This window comes from Physeter macrocephalus, chromosome 11 (assembly GCF_002837175.3).
Source record: "Physeter macrocephalus isolate SW-GA chromosome 11, ASM283717v5, whole genome shotgun sequence".
In the NCBI taxonomy this organism is placed as follows: domain Eukaryota; kingdom Metazoa; phylum Chordata; class Mammalia; order Artiodactyla; family Physeteridae; genus Physeter; species Physeter macrocephalus.
The window spans coordinates 76,977,151-76,989,268 of NC_041224.1; the positions used below are offsets into that span (position 1 = coordinate 76,977,151).

General features: G+C 46.2%; 1 protein-coding gene across 1 annotated transcript in view; it reads left to right on the forward strand.

The window, feature by feature from the left end:
• Positions 1 to 6,050: 6,050 nt before the first annotated feature.
• FAM169BP (Protein FAM169B) overlaps positions 6,051 to 12,118 on the forward strand; it is an 80,501-nt gene continuing 74,433 nt past the window's right edge. Inside the window, 1 exon segment of the mRNA XM_055088196.1 lies at positions 6,051 to 6,085. The gene's annotated coding sequence lies outside the window, so the exon portion shown is untranslated.

The window sequence follows — 12,118 nt, forward strand, 5'->3', positions numbered from 1 at the left end:
ATTAAAGACCTAAATGTAAGGCCAGACACTATAAAACTCTTAGAGGAAAACATAGGCAGAACACTGTATGACATAAATCACAGCAAGATCCTTTCTGACCCACCTCCTAGAGAAATGGAAATAAAAACAAAAATAAAGAAATGGGACCTAATGAAACTTAAAAACTTTTGCACAGCAAAGGAAACCATAAAAAAGATGAAAAGACAACCCTCAGAGTGGGAGAAAACATTTGCAAATGAAACAACAGACAAAGGATTAATTTCTAAAATATACAAGCAGTTCATGTAGCTCAATATCAAAAAAACAAACAACCCAATCCAAAAATGGGTGGTAGACCTAAATAGACATTTCTCCAAAGAAGATATACAGATTGCCAACAAACACATGAAAGGATGCTCAACATCACTAATCATTAGAGAAATGCAAATCAAAACCACAATGAGGTATCACCTCACACTGATCAGAGTGGCCATCATCAAAAAATCTGCAAAGTGTCCATTGACAGATGAATGGATAAAGAAGATGTGGCACAATGGTTAAGAATCCATCTGCCAATTCAGGGGACACAGGTTTGAGCCCTGGTCTGAGAAGATACCACATGCCACGGAGCAACTAAGCCCATGCACCACAACTCCTGAGCCTGTGCTCTAGAGCCCACAAGCCACAACTACTTAAGCCCGCACACCTAGCGCCTGTGCTCCACAACAAGAAAAGCCACTGCAATGAGAAGCCCACTCACCACAACAAAGAGTAGCCCCCACTTGCTGCAATTAGAGAAAGCCTGCATGCAGCAGCAAAGACCCAATGCAGCCATTACAAAAAAGAAAAAGAAAGAAAAGATGTGGCACATATATGCAATGGAATATTACTCAGCCATAAAACGAAACGAAATTGAGTTATTTGTAGTGAGGTGGATGGACCTAGAGTCTGTCATACAGAGTGAAGTAAGTCAGAAAGAGAAAAACAAATACCGTATGCTAACACATATATATGGAATCTAAAAAAAACTGGTTCTGAAGAACCTATGGGCAGACAGGAATAAATATGCAGATGTAGAGAATGGACTTGAGGACATGGGGAGTGGGAAGGGTAAGCTGGGACAATACACCATGGTAAAGAAATTATACTCCAATAAAGATGTTAAAAAAAATAAAATAAAATAAAAGGTGGACACCCTGAAAAAAAAAAACTACAAACAATAAATGTTGGAGAGGGTGTGGAGAAAAGGGAACCCTCTTGCACTGTGGTGGGAATGTAAACTGATACAGCCACTATGGAGAACAGTATGGAGGTTCCTTAAAAAACTAAAATAGAACTACCATATGACCCAGCAATCCTACTACTGTGCATATACCCTGACAAACCACAATTCAAAAAGAGACATGTACCACAATGTTCATTGCAGCTCTATTTACATTAGCCAAGACATGGACACAACCTAAATGTCCATTGACAGATGAATGGATAAAAGAAGAGATGGCACATATATGCAATGGAATATTACTCAGCCATAAAAAGAAACGAAATTGAGTTATTTGTAGTGAGGTGAATGGACCTAGAGTCTGTCATACAGAGTGAAGTAATTCAGAAAGAGGAAAACAAATACCGTATGCTAACACATATATATGGAATCTGAAAAAAATGGTTCTGATGAACCTAGGGTTAGGACAGGAATAAAGATGCAGTTGTACAAAATGGAATTGAGGACATGGTGGCAGGGGGAAGGGTAAGCTGGGACGAAGTGAGAGAGTAGCATTGACAAATTATACACTACCAAAGGTAAAATAGATAGCTAGTGGGAGGCAGCTGCATAGCACAAGGAGATCAGCTGGATGCTTTGTGATGACCTAGAGGGGTGGGATAGGGAGCGTGGGAGGGAGGCTCAAGAGGGAGGGGATATGGGGATATATGTATACGTATAGCTGATTCACTTTGTTATACAGCAGAAACTAACACAACATTGTAAAGCAATTATATGCCAATAAAGATGTTTAAAAAAAAAGAAAAAAGAAAAAAATAAAAAGAAAAGACCTGACTAAACCAAGGTGTGCTATGTTCTTTGATGGGAAGACTCAAAACTTTAAAGATGTTAATATTCTGCAAATTAATGTTTAAAACTAGACACAATCTCAGTGAAACCTCAATATCTTTAATTAGTTGGTTCCAATATTTGATGAGGGTGGTTTGTCCTCCTATATTTCCAAATATATGATGAAGCTGTGGTAATTCAAATAGTGTGGTATTGTAGGAATAGGGCAATAAAACAAGAGCCATAATGTATATAAGAATTTAAAATATGGTTAAGGAAGTAACTCAAATTAGTGGAGGAAAGAATGGACCATTTGATGGTGTGGGGATAATTGGCTATAGTGAGATCTATTCCTTATGTAGTATACATAAATCAATTCTATTTGGATTTATTTTTATTTGTTGGCCACGCCATGTGGCATGTGGGATTTTTGTTCCCCGTCCAGGGATCAAGCCTGCACCCCCTGCAATGGAAATGCAGAGTGTTAACCACTGGACCCCCAGGGAAGTCCATCTAGTTGGATTTAAATCCAAATCTAAAGACCAAAACAGTTCAAACACTGAAAGCAAAAGTAGAACTGTTTACTTCTAATTTGGGGGTGGTTTCAGCCTACCCAAGCAAGACAGAAAACCCAGAAACTATAAGGGAAAAGAGGAAGTATTTGACTAAGTTCTGACTTTGGGACAGGAGTTGAATAAGCAGCTGAGAAGCAAGGAACTTTTCAGTCTATTGCTGTTTCTTTCTTTTTTTAAAAGGAACATGTATTCAGGTACCATGTGAGTAATTAAAAAAAAATGTATCAAGGCCTTTGAACAATTATGTTTTGCAGCAGAGATTAATAAATCTTTAGCCCTATGTGCCAACAGCTTAAGTAGCACCCTCGATTATCAGCAGCTCCACAAAGGCACAGGGGCCAAAAAAGAGATTTCTTCCCACCGCAGGACCTTTGTACTTGCTGTAGCCTTGGCCATTTTCCCTTCCCACATGTTTAGCTCCTTCATTTTCTTCATGTTTTTCCTCAAATGTCATCCTTTCAACAAGGCTTACAATTAACACTTTATTTAAAATTATAAAAGCCTCCTCCCATCCCGTTTCTCTGTTTTATTTTTTTCCTTAGCTGTTATTTAACATACTATTATGTTCTCTTTATCTCCTGCCCACTCCTGCCCAGAAAGTAACCTCCATGAAGGCAAGGTTTTGTCCATTTTGTTCACTGCTGAATCCCTAGAATCTAGAACATACAGGGCACATAGTAGGAAGCTAACAAATATGTGTTGAATGAAAATAAGGTGTTTGGAGGAGTTGTGTCTGGAATGCTATTACCCAAGGAGCTTTGTAGAAAATGAAAATGAAATCTCACACTTCTAAGAGATGACTCAGGGTGGCTCTGAAAACATGCACCTCAGATTGGAACTTGAACCCACGTGGCTGGGACTCAAACCCGGCCGAAACCCATGGTCTTCCAACAGAGATCACACCCCTGGTTTCAGGACTTAATGAAGCTCAGGTTCTTAATGTCTCATCGTGGAAAGAATTCAGTGAGAGACAAAGTGATAGGTAAGAAGTGGACTTATTTAGGGAGAAACACACTCCACAGGCAGTGTTGGCTATCTCAGAAGGTGAGAAAGGCACCAGGGTATTGGGTTGTCAATTTTTATAGGGGTGGGTAATTTCATAGGCTGAGTGGGAGAAGTATTCCAGCTATCTCAGGAAGGGGTGGGGATTTCCAGGAATTGAGCCATCGTCCACTTTTTGATCCTTATGGTAGGCTTTGGAACTGTCATGGCGCCTGTGGGTGTGTCATTTACCTTGCAGATGTGTTACAGTGAGCGTATACTGAGTCTCAAGTTCTAGTGGAATGGACCTGTCTGCCATCTTGGGCCCATTTGGTTCTAATCAGTTTATGTCATGTCCTCAGGCTATGTCATTCTTTCAAATGCCCCCTTCCCTCCTGTTTCAGCTCTAAGGGGAGCCTCCAGCTCCGGACACAGTAAATCCTGCAGCAATGTGCCATGGAAGTGAAACTGGGACCATTTTTCTTCCTCTGCTTGGGGGTGCCCTGGTCTTCCTCAGGGGGGTTGCTTCAAAGGTGAGGTTGCATGGTGGGGAGTAGCTGAGAGGCTCCCCAGAGCCACTGTTTGCTGGGGTGCAGGGAGAAAGCAGGCAAATGAATTCTACACCCATCCTGGGGGCAGAGGATCAGAAGAGCTGAGGATGCAGCTCTGAGGGAGCTGGTCCAGAAGGGCAAACTTCAGAGCTGACAACCAAAGAGGGTAGGTGCCAGCTGACAGGCCTTTGGGTTCCAAGGCCATTGGCATTTTAAAACTACCCCTGCTCCTCCTCTCCCCTGTAAAAAACACCCTGAAACAGGCCAAAAAAAAATAGTAGAGAAACAATTGCTTCTCATTGAATTTTGCTACTTCAAGTGAGTAAAAGCTTGAACATTTAATAAAAAAAGGTATAAGCTATCAGAAAAAGCACTTTACAATTGTTAGGAAAAAAACTGAAAAGACTGAAAAAATGGGCAGAAAAGATTACTGGGGGCCCTGCGTTATGGGGGCCATTCGTTGTCTTTGAGCTAGTTTTCAACTGTATACGTTTTCAAAAAGGGATAATACAAGCGATTCTTGCCCATAGAAACAGAATTAATAGAAGGAAGTGGGAAGGGGCGTAGAGAGTGGGGTGCCAGGCCGAGGGGCGCTGGCGAGGGCGTCGGGCTGCGAATAGCTTCTCTTCCAACAGGAGTAGTAAGAGAAATACTAACTACTCACTAACTACTCATCGGAAGTGGTGAGCTCGCTTTGGAAACTGTCTACAGGGAGCAGGAGTCGCTAGCGACCACCGCAGGGCGGTGGCCCCGGCGCTGGGGGCGGGGGGGGGCAGGGAAAACACCGGGGCGCGGGCTGGGCAGCCGCAGTGCTGGTGCAGGGGCATTCCTGGAGGAGGGGGCCGGGGCGGGGCAGAGGGGCGGGGCGGGGCTGGGCGCCCAGAAAGCGGGAGCATGGAGGCGGAGGCCGCGGGTAGGACTGCAGGTAAGGGGAGCTGGGGCCAGGCCGGCCCGGAGCCTGCCCGCTTCCCTCGCGGTCTGCCGCGCGGGCCCCACCCCACGTGTCGGGTTTCAATGGCTGGGCTGGCCTGTACGCTCCGGGCCCCCGCGCTGCAAAACGAGACTGTAAACAGCGCGCCGCGGCCAGGGAAACTTTCCCCGGAATCGGCGCCAGGGCGCCGCGAGCCGCGCACCTGTTGCCGCCAGGGAACGAGATAGTGGGCGGTCCGGGATGTCAGGGGCGAGACCACCCCCGGGAGGGGCAACCCCCGAGGGGTCTCGGTCACCGCCCTCCCGGCCGTCCCTACGGCTCCCGGCAGCCGGGACCCGATGGCCTGGCCTGGCGAACTCCCTGCCTTCCCTTAGCCTTGGTGGTTTTGTCTGTGAAATGGGAAGCGCACGGTGGGGAGTGTTCAGTAAAGCAGCTCGGGGGACGGCGGGTGCCCCTGTTGCCCCTGTTCGGGGACTGCCAGTTCTGGCCCCCGGCCTGGTTCGCGGCGGGCGTGCCGCCCCGGGCCCTGCAGGCCAGCAGGGGAGCCTGGCTTTGCGGGCGCGCCCGGGAGCCCGCCACCTCCCTCGCGTCCCTTGCCTGCCCCCTCTCCGGAGAACCGGGCGAAACCGTGAGACTTATGAATTTGAAAGCACGTGGGACAAATCCCCGAGTTTCCAGCAGTCCTGCAAAGGAAGGAGTATTTGGATGGGAGCAGGCATAGGGACGTTTGATGCCGAGAAAGTGCCTCTTTCCCTCCTGCATCTTTCCTTTGTTCCTCCGGGGACCCGCGGCACGTAGGGCCCCTTGGCTGGGTGCTCACGTCCAGTCCGGCCCTCGCTAGAGCCCTGCGCCCACGTGCGGTCAAACCGCAGATTGGCCACTTTCTCCCACCACTCTAAGGAAAATCTCAATCTTACAGAGGCTCCTCTGCCTTTTATTAGAAGCCAACGGCGGCGTTACTTGTTATTGTGACCTGCATTCAAAAACTGTGACTTTCAGTTGTTTTTCCCGATTTCAGGTGAGGGAGTTAAGGAGAGAAGGTGGCCACTGCCACTTGTATGAATTAGTTATATTCGTCGTCAAAGTTTTCATTGGTCTAGAGATTGAGAAAGGGTTTTGTCTCTAGTTTTAGAGGGAGAAGTACTATTTCGTTTTTTATTTTTCTGTGGTCCTTTCTGGAAAGTTGGTTAATAGTGAGTGCTGTTGCCAGTGTATTGTTTGAGAACTGGGGCAAGAAGAAAAAGTGACTTGCTCTTTTGCTATCACCTTTCTCACCTGCAAAATGGAGAAGACTTTGCCCACTTCGGGACTTATTGTACAGAAATATCTCATATATTTTAAACACTTAGCTGGTCTGCACACAAAGCTGCTCAGTTTAGCTTTCTCCCTTCCCCTCCCCCTCAGAGTGGTACCATGAGTCAGAAAGTTCCTCCCAACTAGTGCCTTAGAGCTGTGCTTATTCTACCCAGCTTTACTGTTTTAATGGGAAAAGTAATGGTAATTTCATCTTCTGGAAAAGTGTAGTTGGCCTAAACGGTTTCAGGATTTTCCTGTATTTATGTCGGTGTTTGCTGTGGCTTTCATGGTTGCTGATGGCCCAGATGACACCCAGCAGTTGCACATTAATCATTTCCACATGTGCTTATATCCTAATGGATGGGAGTTTTACATAGCTGAATCGATGCCTGAGCTTTGATAGCCCATTTCCAAAAAGGGCTTCAGCCAACCATGCCTACGTGGGAATCCTTTTTCTTTTAGCAAGGAAGCGTGAAACTGAGAATTGTGCTTTCAGGTAAGGCTGTGTCCCGGTCCCCACTTAGTTCTAGCACTAAAAGGTAGGGAAAGGGCACATGACATTCCCGTGGGAGTTGCCTCTGTATCTAGATGAGGTTCCTCAATATTGGTGTGTCTGGGTGGGGGTACCCTCAATAATTCAAAACATACCCCAGGGCCACACACATTCTCTCTCTCACTCTCTCTCTCTCTCTCTCTCTCGTGAAACTGAGAATTGTGCTTTCAGGTAAGGCTGTGTCCCGGTCCCCACTTAGTTCTAGCACTAAAAGGTAGGGAAAGGGCACATGACATTCCCGTGGGAGTTGCCTCTGTATCTAGATGAGGTTCCTCAATATTGGTGTGTCTGGGTGGGGGTACCCTCAATAATTCAAAACATACCCCAGGGCCACACACATTCTCTCTCTCACGCTCTCTCTCTCTCTCTCTCTGAGTCTGTATGTATTTTTAATTTCCCTGATACTGAAGACCGTCTTAGGTTCCACCACACCATCAGTTGCTGTCATTTCAGCTTGGAGTATAGTAGAAAGGAAGAAGAAAGTCAGACACGACCCAGTTCTGTTACTCCTCTCATCCTTTACCTTGAAGTTCCCTCATCTATAAAATAAGGTCTTGACCTGCCTCATAAGGGTTAGATGAGACCTTGTGTTCATCAGTGCGGACTACTGGGCCCCTTGTGAAATTTTGAGTAGATTCAGAGAAGGCCCTTTATTTTGCCCCCCCCCTTCTGTTTACACAGCAAATGGAAGCGTCTGAGAGAATTACCTGTTTTATGATCTCCATTTAGGAAGTCAGTTTAGTGTTCCAATTTTGAAAAGTTAGGTGCCAGACAGTTTGCAGTGGTAATACAAGCAGAGCTTTATAGACAGCAAAGCTAGCAAGCAAGGAGGAAAATCCGGATGACTCCAAAGCTTGGGTTGGGACAGTGGTGATGCCCCTAAAGAAACTGACTCTGGGAGGGGGAAAACATGATGCAGTCTAAACACAGTGACTTCAAAATGTTTCAGTAGCTTCCCGTTGGAGACACTGAAGAGTTAGTCAGAAACACTGACGCTGGAGCAGAGGAGGAATCTCGAAAGGCCAGTGCTGGCCCTTTTGGGGCTCTGTTGGGGACCCCTGTTGCTGAGTGGAAGGAGCACAGCAGGTGGAGGCATGGCGCAGGCATCTCCTGGGAGAAGGGAGGTGGGGAGGAGCTGAGGGCGCAGCCCAAAGGCTCAGGGAGGGAGAAGCTCTGAGAACCTGATGTTGAGACCCAAGGAGGAGAGACTGAAAAGAAAAGAAGCCCATGGGGGCAGGGCCTGGGGCTGAGGGAGGCCTAGGCAGGTGCTGACTGCATGGGCTCAGAAGGAGGGTCAGGCAGAGGGAGAGGCCAGAAGGGAAGGGGGTCGGCATGTCACATGACCCTGAAGGGGGTCACACATAGCTGATGTTTCAGGAACAAGAAGAGGGAGAAGGCGGAGCTTGAGGTGGTGGTATGAATGTGGGGAGGTGGCTTTTCCCTTGCGTTTTTGGTGGAGGAGACTTGAAGACACTTTTAGTAAACTAACCCTTAGGAGCACTTTTCTGCCTGCCAAGTATTGCTCTAAACCCTTTCTAAGCGTTACCTTAATTGATCCTCATAGTAAATAGTAAATGTAGATACTATTATTATCCCATTTTACTGGTGAGGAAGCTGAGGCACAGAGATATAGTCACTTGCCTAAGGTCACCTGGCTAGTAAGTGGTAGTGCTGGAATTTCATTTGGGCGTTGGTTGGTGGTGGTGGTCTGACTCCCCAGAGAAAGGGACTTAAAATGAGGGTGATGTCTGCCCCCCTTTCCCCTGCCCCAAACCGAAGTGGAGGCTCAGGAAGGTGATAATCCATGAGCTAGCTCCTCAGAGATGACCTCATGTTAACATACACTTCAAAAAAAAATCAAATATTCATCAGCCATTTTGGATCTTCTCTAGTTCAAGGTGTAGAAGTGTCCTCTTAGAGGAACAGGCACCTGGCAACTTGGGGGAATCTCAGTTCCTGAGGGGCAGGGCCTCACTGGGGTTATGATAGAGGGCCGGGCTGGACACTAGGACTCCTGTCACTAAGTACTTTTGTGCCCCAGGTGAGTCTCCATTCCTTCATCAGGAGGGAGGGGAAAGGATAAGATGGTCTCTAAAACGCCACTCGGCCATGAAGTTTGTCAGTTGCTTCCTGTCACTGTAACCAGACTGTAATCCTACTGAGGGCAGGACCCTTACTGATCGATCTTTCTGTCCTAGTGCCCTGCTCGCCGCTGGCACGTGGTCGGAGCCCTGTGAGCTTTGGATGGAGGAATCATTTCCTTTCAGGTGCTGGTGAAGACCTTTGTTGGTTCCCTGGCTACAGGAAAGGTTGCTGGGAGGTTTTTGCAGATTGTGTGTTTTAGGATGTGGGGTGATTCAAGCTGGCCTGCCACCCTTGGGGTTGAGTGCCACTGGTCAGCCCTTCCCCTGGGGAATGTCTTTCTAGGGGTCCCACTCTTCTTGGGAAGGCCTGGTCCTCAGTGGGTCTTCCTAATGGCCTGGGCATATTGTATGTCCCCTGTCTGTTGGTTGTGATTATTTGCCATATAATGGAATCCATCCTATAGATGGTCGTTGTTCACCCCCATCTCTAGACATCAAGGGGTGTATTATGTCTGTATTAAACAGGGATCTCTGCTATACTAGGCCAGGCCAGAGATGGCTGGTGTCCTGCCCTCCGGCTCCCGCCGTGGCCTGGCAGGATGGAGTGAATGACCAGGCGTCCAGGACTCGGGCTGAGCAGTGGGAAAGGAGTGGGCACTGAGGTGTTGTCTTTCTGACCTTTGAAACCCTAGTCTGGTGACCGGCTGACTGGCCTTAGCTGGGTTCCTGACAGCAGCTGGCTCCTCTGATGACATTCTTACTTGTAGCTCAGCTCTGGGAAATTCCAAACAGAGGATTATAGAAAAGGGCTGTGTTTTCTGCTGTGTTGTGTGGTATAGAAAGCAATTTTAGGGCAAAATTCAAGCACACTTGTTGGTCAGATGCCCCTGGTGTCACGTGACTTTTAAAGTCAGGGTTATTGTGGGGGTTAAGTGACTGTCAGTAGCAACTGAAGGTCCAGGGCCTTTGAATAACGTTTGTTAGGATGTAACAGCTGTGGTTTACAAATTCCATGCCTTTTAGTGCACCCATCCTCTGTTGTGGGTGTTTCCTTTTCCAAGGCTGACGATCAGCAAGCTTCAGTGGGGGTGGGACACACAGCATGTGTATCCAAAGGCCACTGTCTGTCGAAATCCAGGCATGTCTCTCTCCCTGCTTCTTTGGACCACTCGGAACCCTTTCGCAGCAGACCCTTTGCATTCCCTGTGCCCAGGCAGTGGCTTCGCTTCCTGCTTAAACCAGTGCCTATTATCTGTCGAGGCACAGAATCATTTCGATGCTTCTTTGCTCCTCCGAATCTGGGCAGCCACGGGGGCCACTGGGAATGGCCTGAGGCTGAGGGCTGGGGGCTCCCGGGGAGGGCAGAGGGGAAGCTTCTGTCCATGTGTGTGTTGGGGGCTCCCAAGGCCCAAACCCTCCTAGACTGCTTGGTTTCCTTGTCTTGCAGAAATTAAGACAAATGTGTTTTTCTTGGAAACCGAGTCTCTAACCACTACTCGCAAGTTCCACTGACAGAGAGAAAGCTGTATTCATTTACTCAGTGCATTTTACTGAAATAATCCCTAATTGGAGTCCCTGAGTGTTTCATTCAGTGGTAAGTGCTTGAGAAGTCAAAGTTGTGGGGATGCCATCACTGCAGAGACTTGCACTCACAGTGCTGTCTCCCTGCCCACTGTGCTCTGTGAAATGCTGCTTAGTGGACCAGGGTTGGTGAGTGTATGTATGTGGGGAGAGGCATATAGGCTCAAACAGTGAATTATACTTGGTTGTTCATTTTGACCTTTATGTCTTCCAGCAAGTGATTTCTTTAATGCATGTGTGTTGCCCACGTTTGGGCTATTAGAACGTCCTGGAAAAACATTTTTGTAAGCTATGCAGAAGAAAAGAATTGCTCTGTGTTTCTTCAGAATACATGATAATTGAGTAAAAATATTATTAAGATATTCAAAAATGCTTAGTAAAAACACTAATAAAAATCTGTCCTTGTGCAAAAGCATAGTCTAGTTACTTGTTGGTGAATATATATATATTTTAACATCTTTACTGGAGTATAATTGCTTTACAATGGTGTGTTCGTTTCTGCTGTATAACAAAGTGAATCAACTATATATATACATATATCCCCATATCTCCTCCCTCTTGCATCTCCCTCCTGTGCTCCCTATCCCACCCCTCTAGGTGGTCACAAAGCACCGAGCTGATCTCCCTGTGCTGTGCAGCTGCTTCCCACTAGCTATCTATTTTACGTTTGGTAGTGTATATATGTCCATGCCTTTCTCTCACTTCGTCCCACCTTACCCTTCTGCCTCCCCCTGTCCTCAAGCCCATTCTCTATGTCTGCATTTTTATTCCTGTCCTGCCCCTAGGTTCTTCAGAGGCATGTTTTTTGTTTTTGTTTTTGTTTTTGTTTTTAGATTCCATATATATGTGTTAGCATACGGTATTTGTTTTTCTCTTTCTGACTTACTTCACTCTGTATGACAGACTCCAGGTCCATCCACCTCACTACAAATAACTCAATTATGTTTCTTTTTATGGCTGAGTAATATTCCATTGTATATATGTGCCACATCTTCTTTATCCATTCATCTGTCTTGTTTGTAGAATTTTTGCTGATGGCCATTCTGACTGGGGTGAGTGGATAGGTTTCTGTAATTTGTATTTGCATGTCTTGAATGATTAGTGATGTTGAGCATCCTTTCATGTGTTTGTTGGCAATCTGTATATCTTCTTTGGAGAAATGTCTATTTAGGTCTTCCACCCATTTTTGGATTGGGTTTTTTTTTGATACTGAGCTGCATGAGCTGCTTGTAAATTTTGGAGATTAATTCTTTGTCCGTTGCTTCTTTGGCAAATATTTTCTCCCATTCTGAGGTTTCTCCCAATCTTTTCATCTTGTTTATGGTTTCCTTTGCTGTGCAAAAGCTTTTAAGTTTCATTAGGTCCCATTTCTTTATTTTTTTTTATTTCCATTTGTCTAGGAGGTGGGTCAAAAAGAATCTTACTGTGATTTATGTCATGGAGTGTTCTGCCTATGTTTCCTCTAAGAGTTTTATAGTGTCTGGCCTTACATTTAGGTCTTTAATCCATTTTGAGTTTATTTTTGTGTATGGTGTTA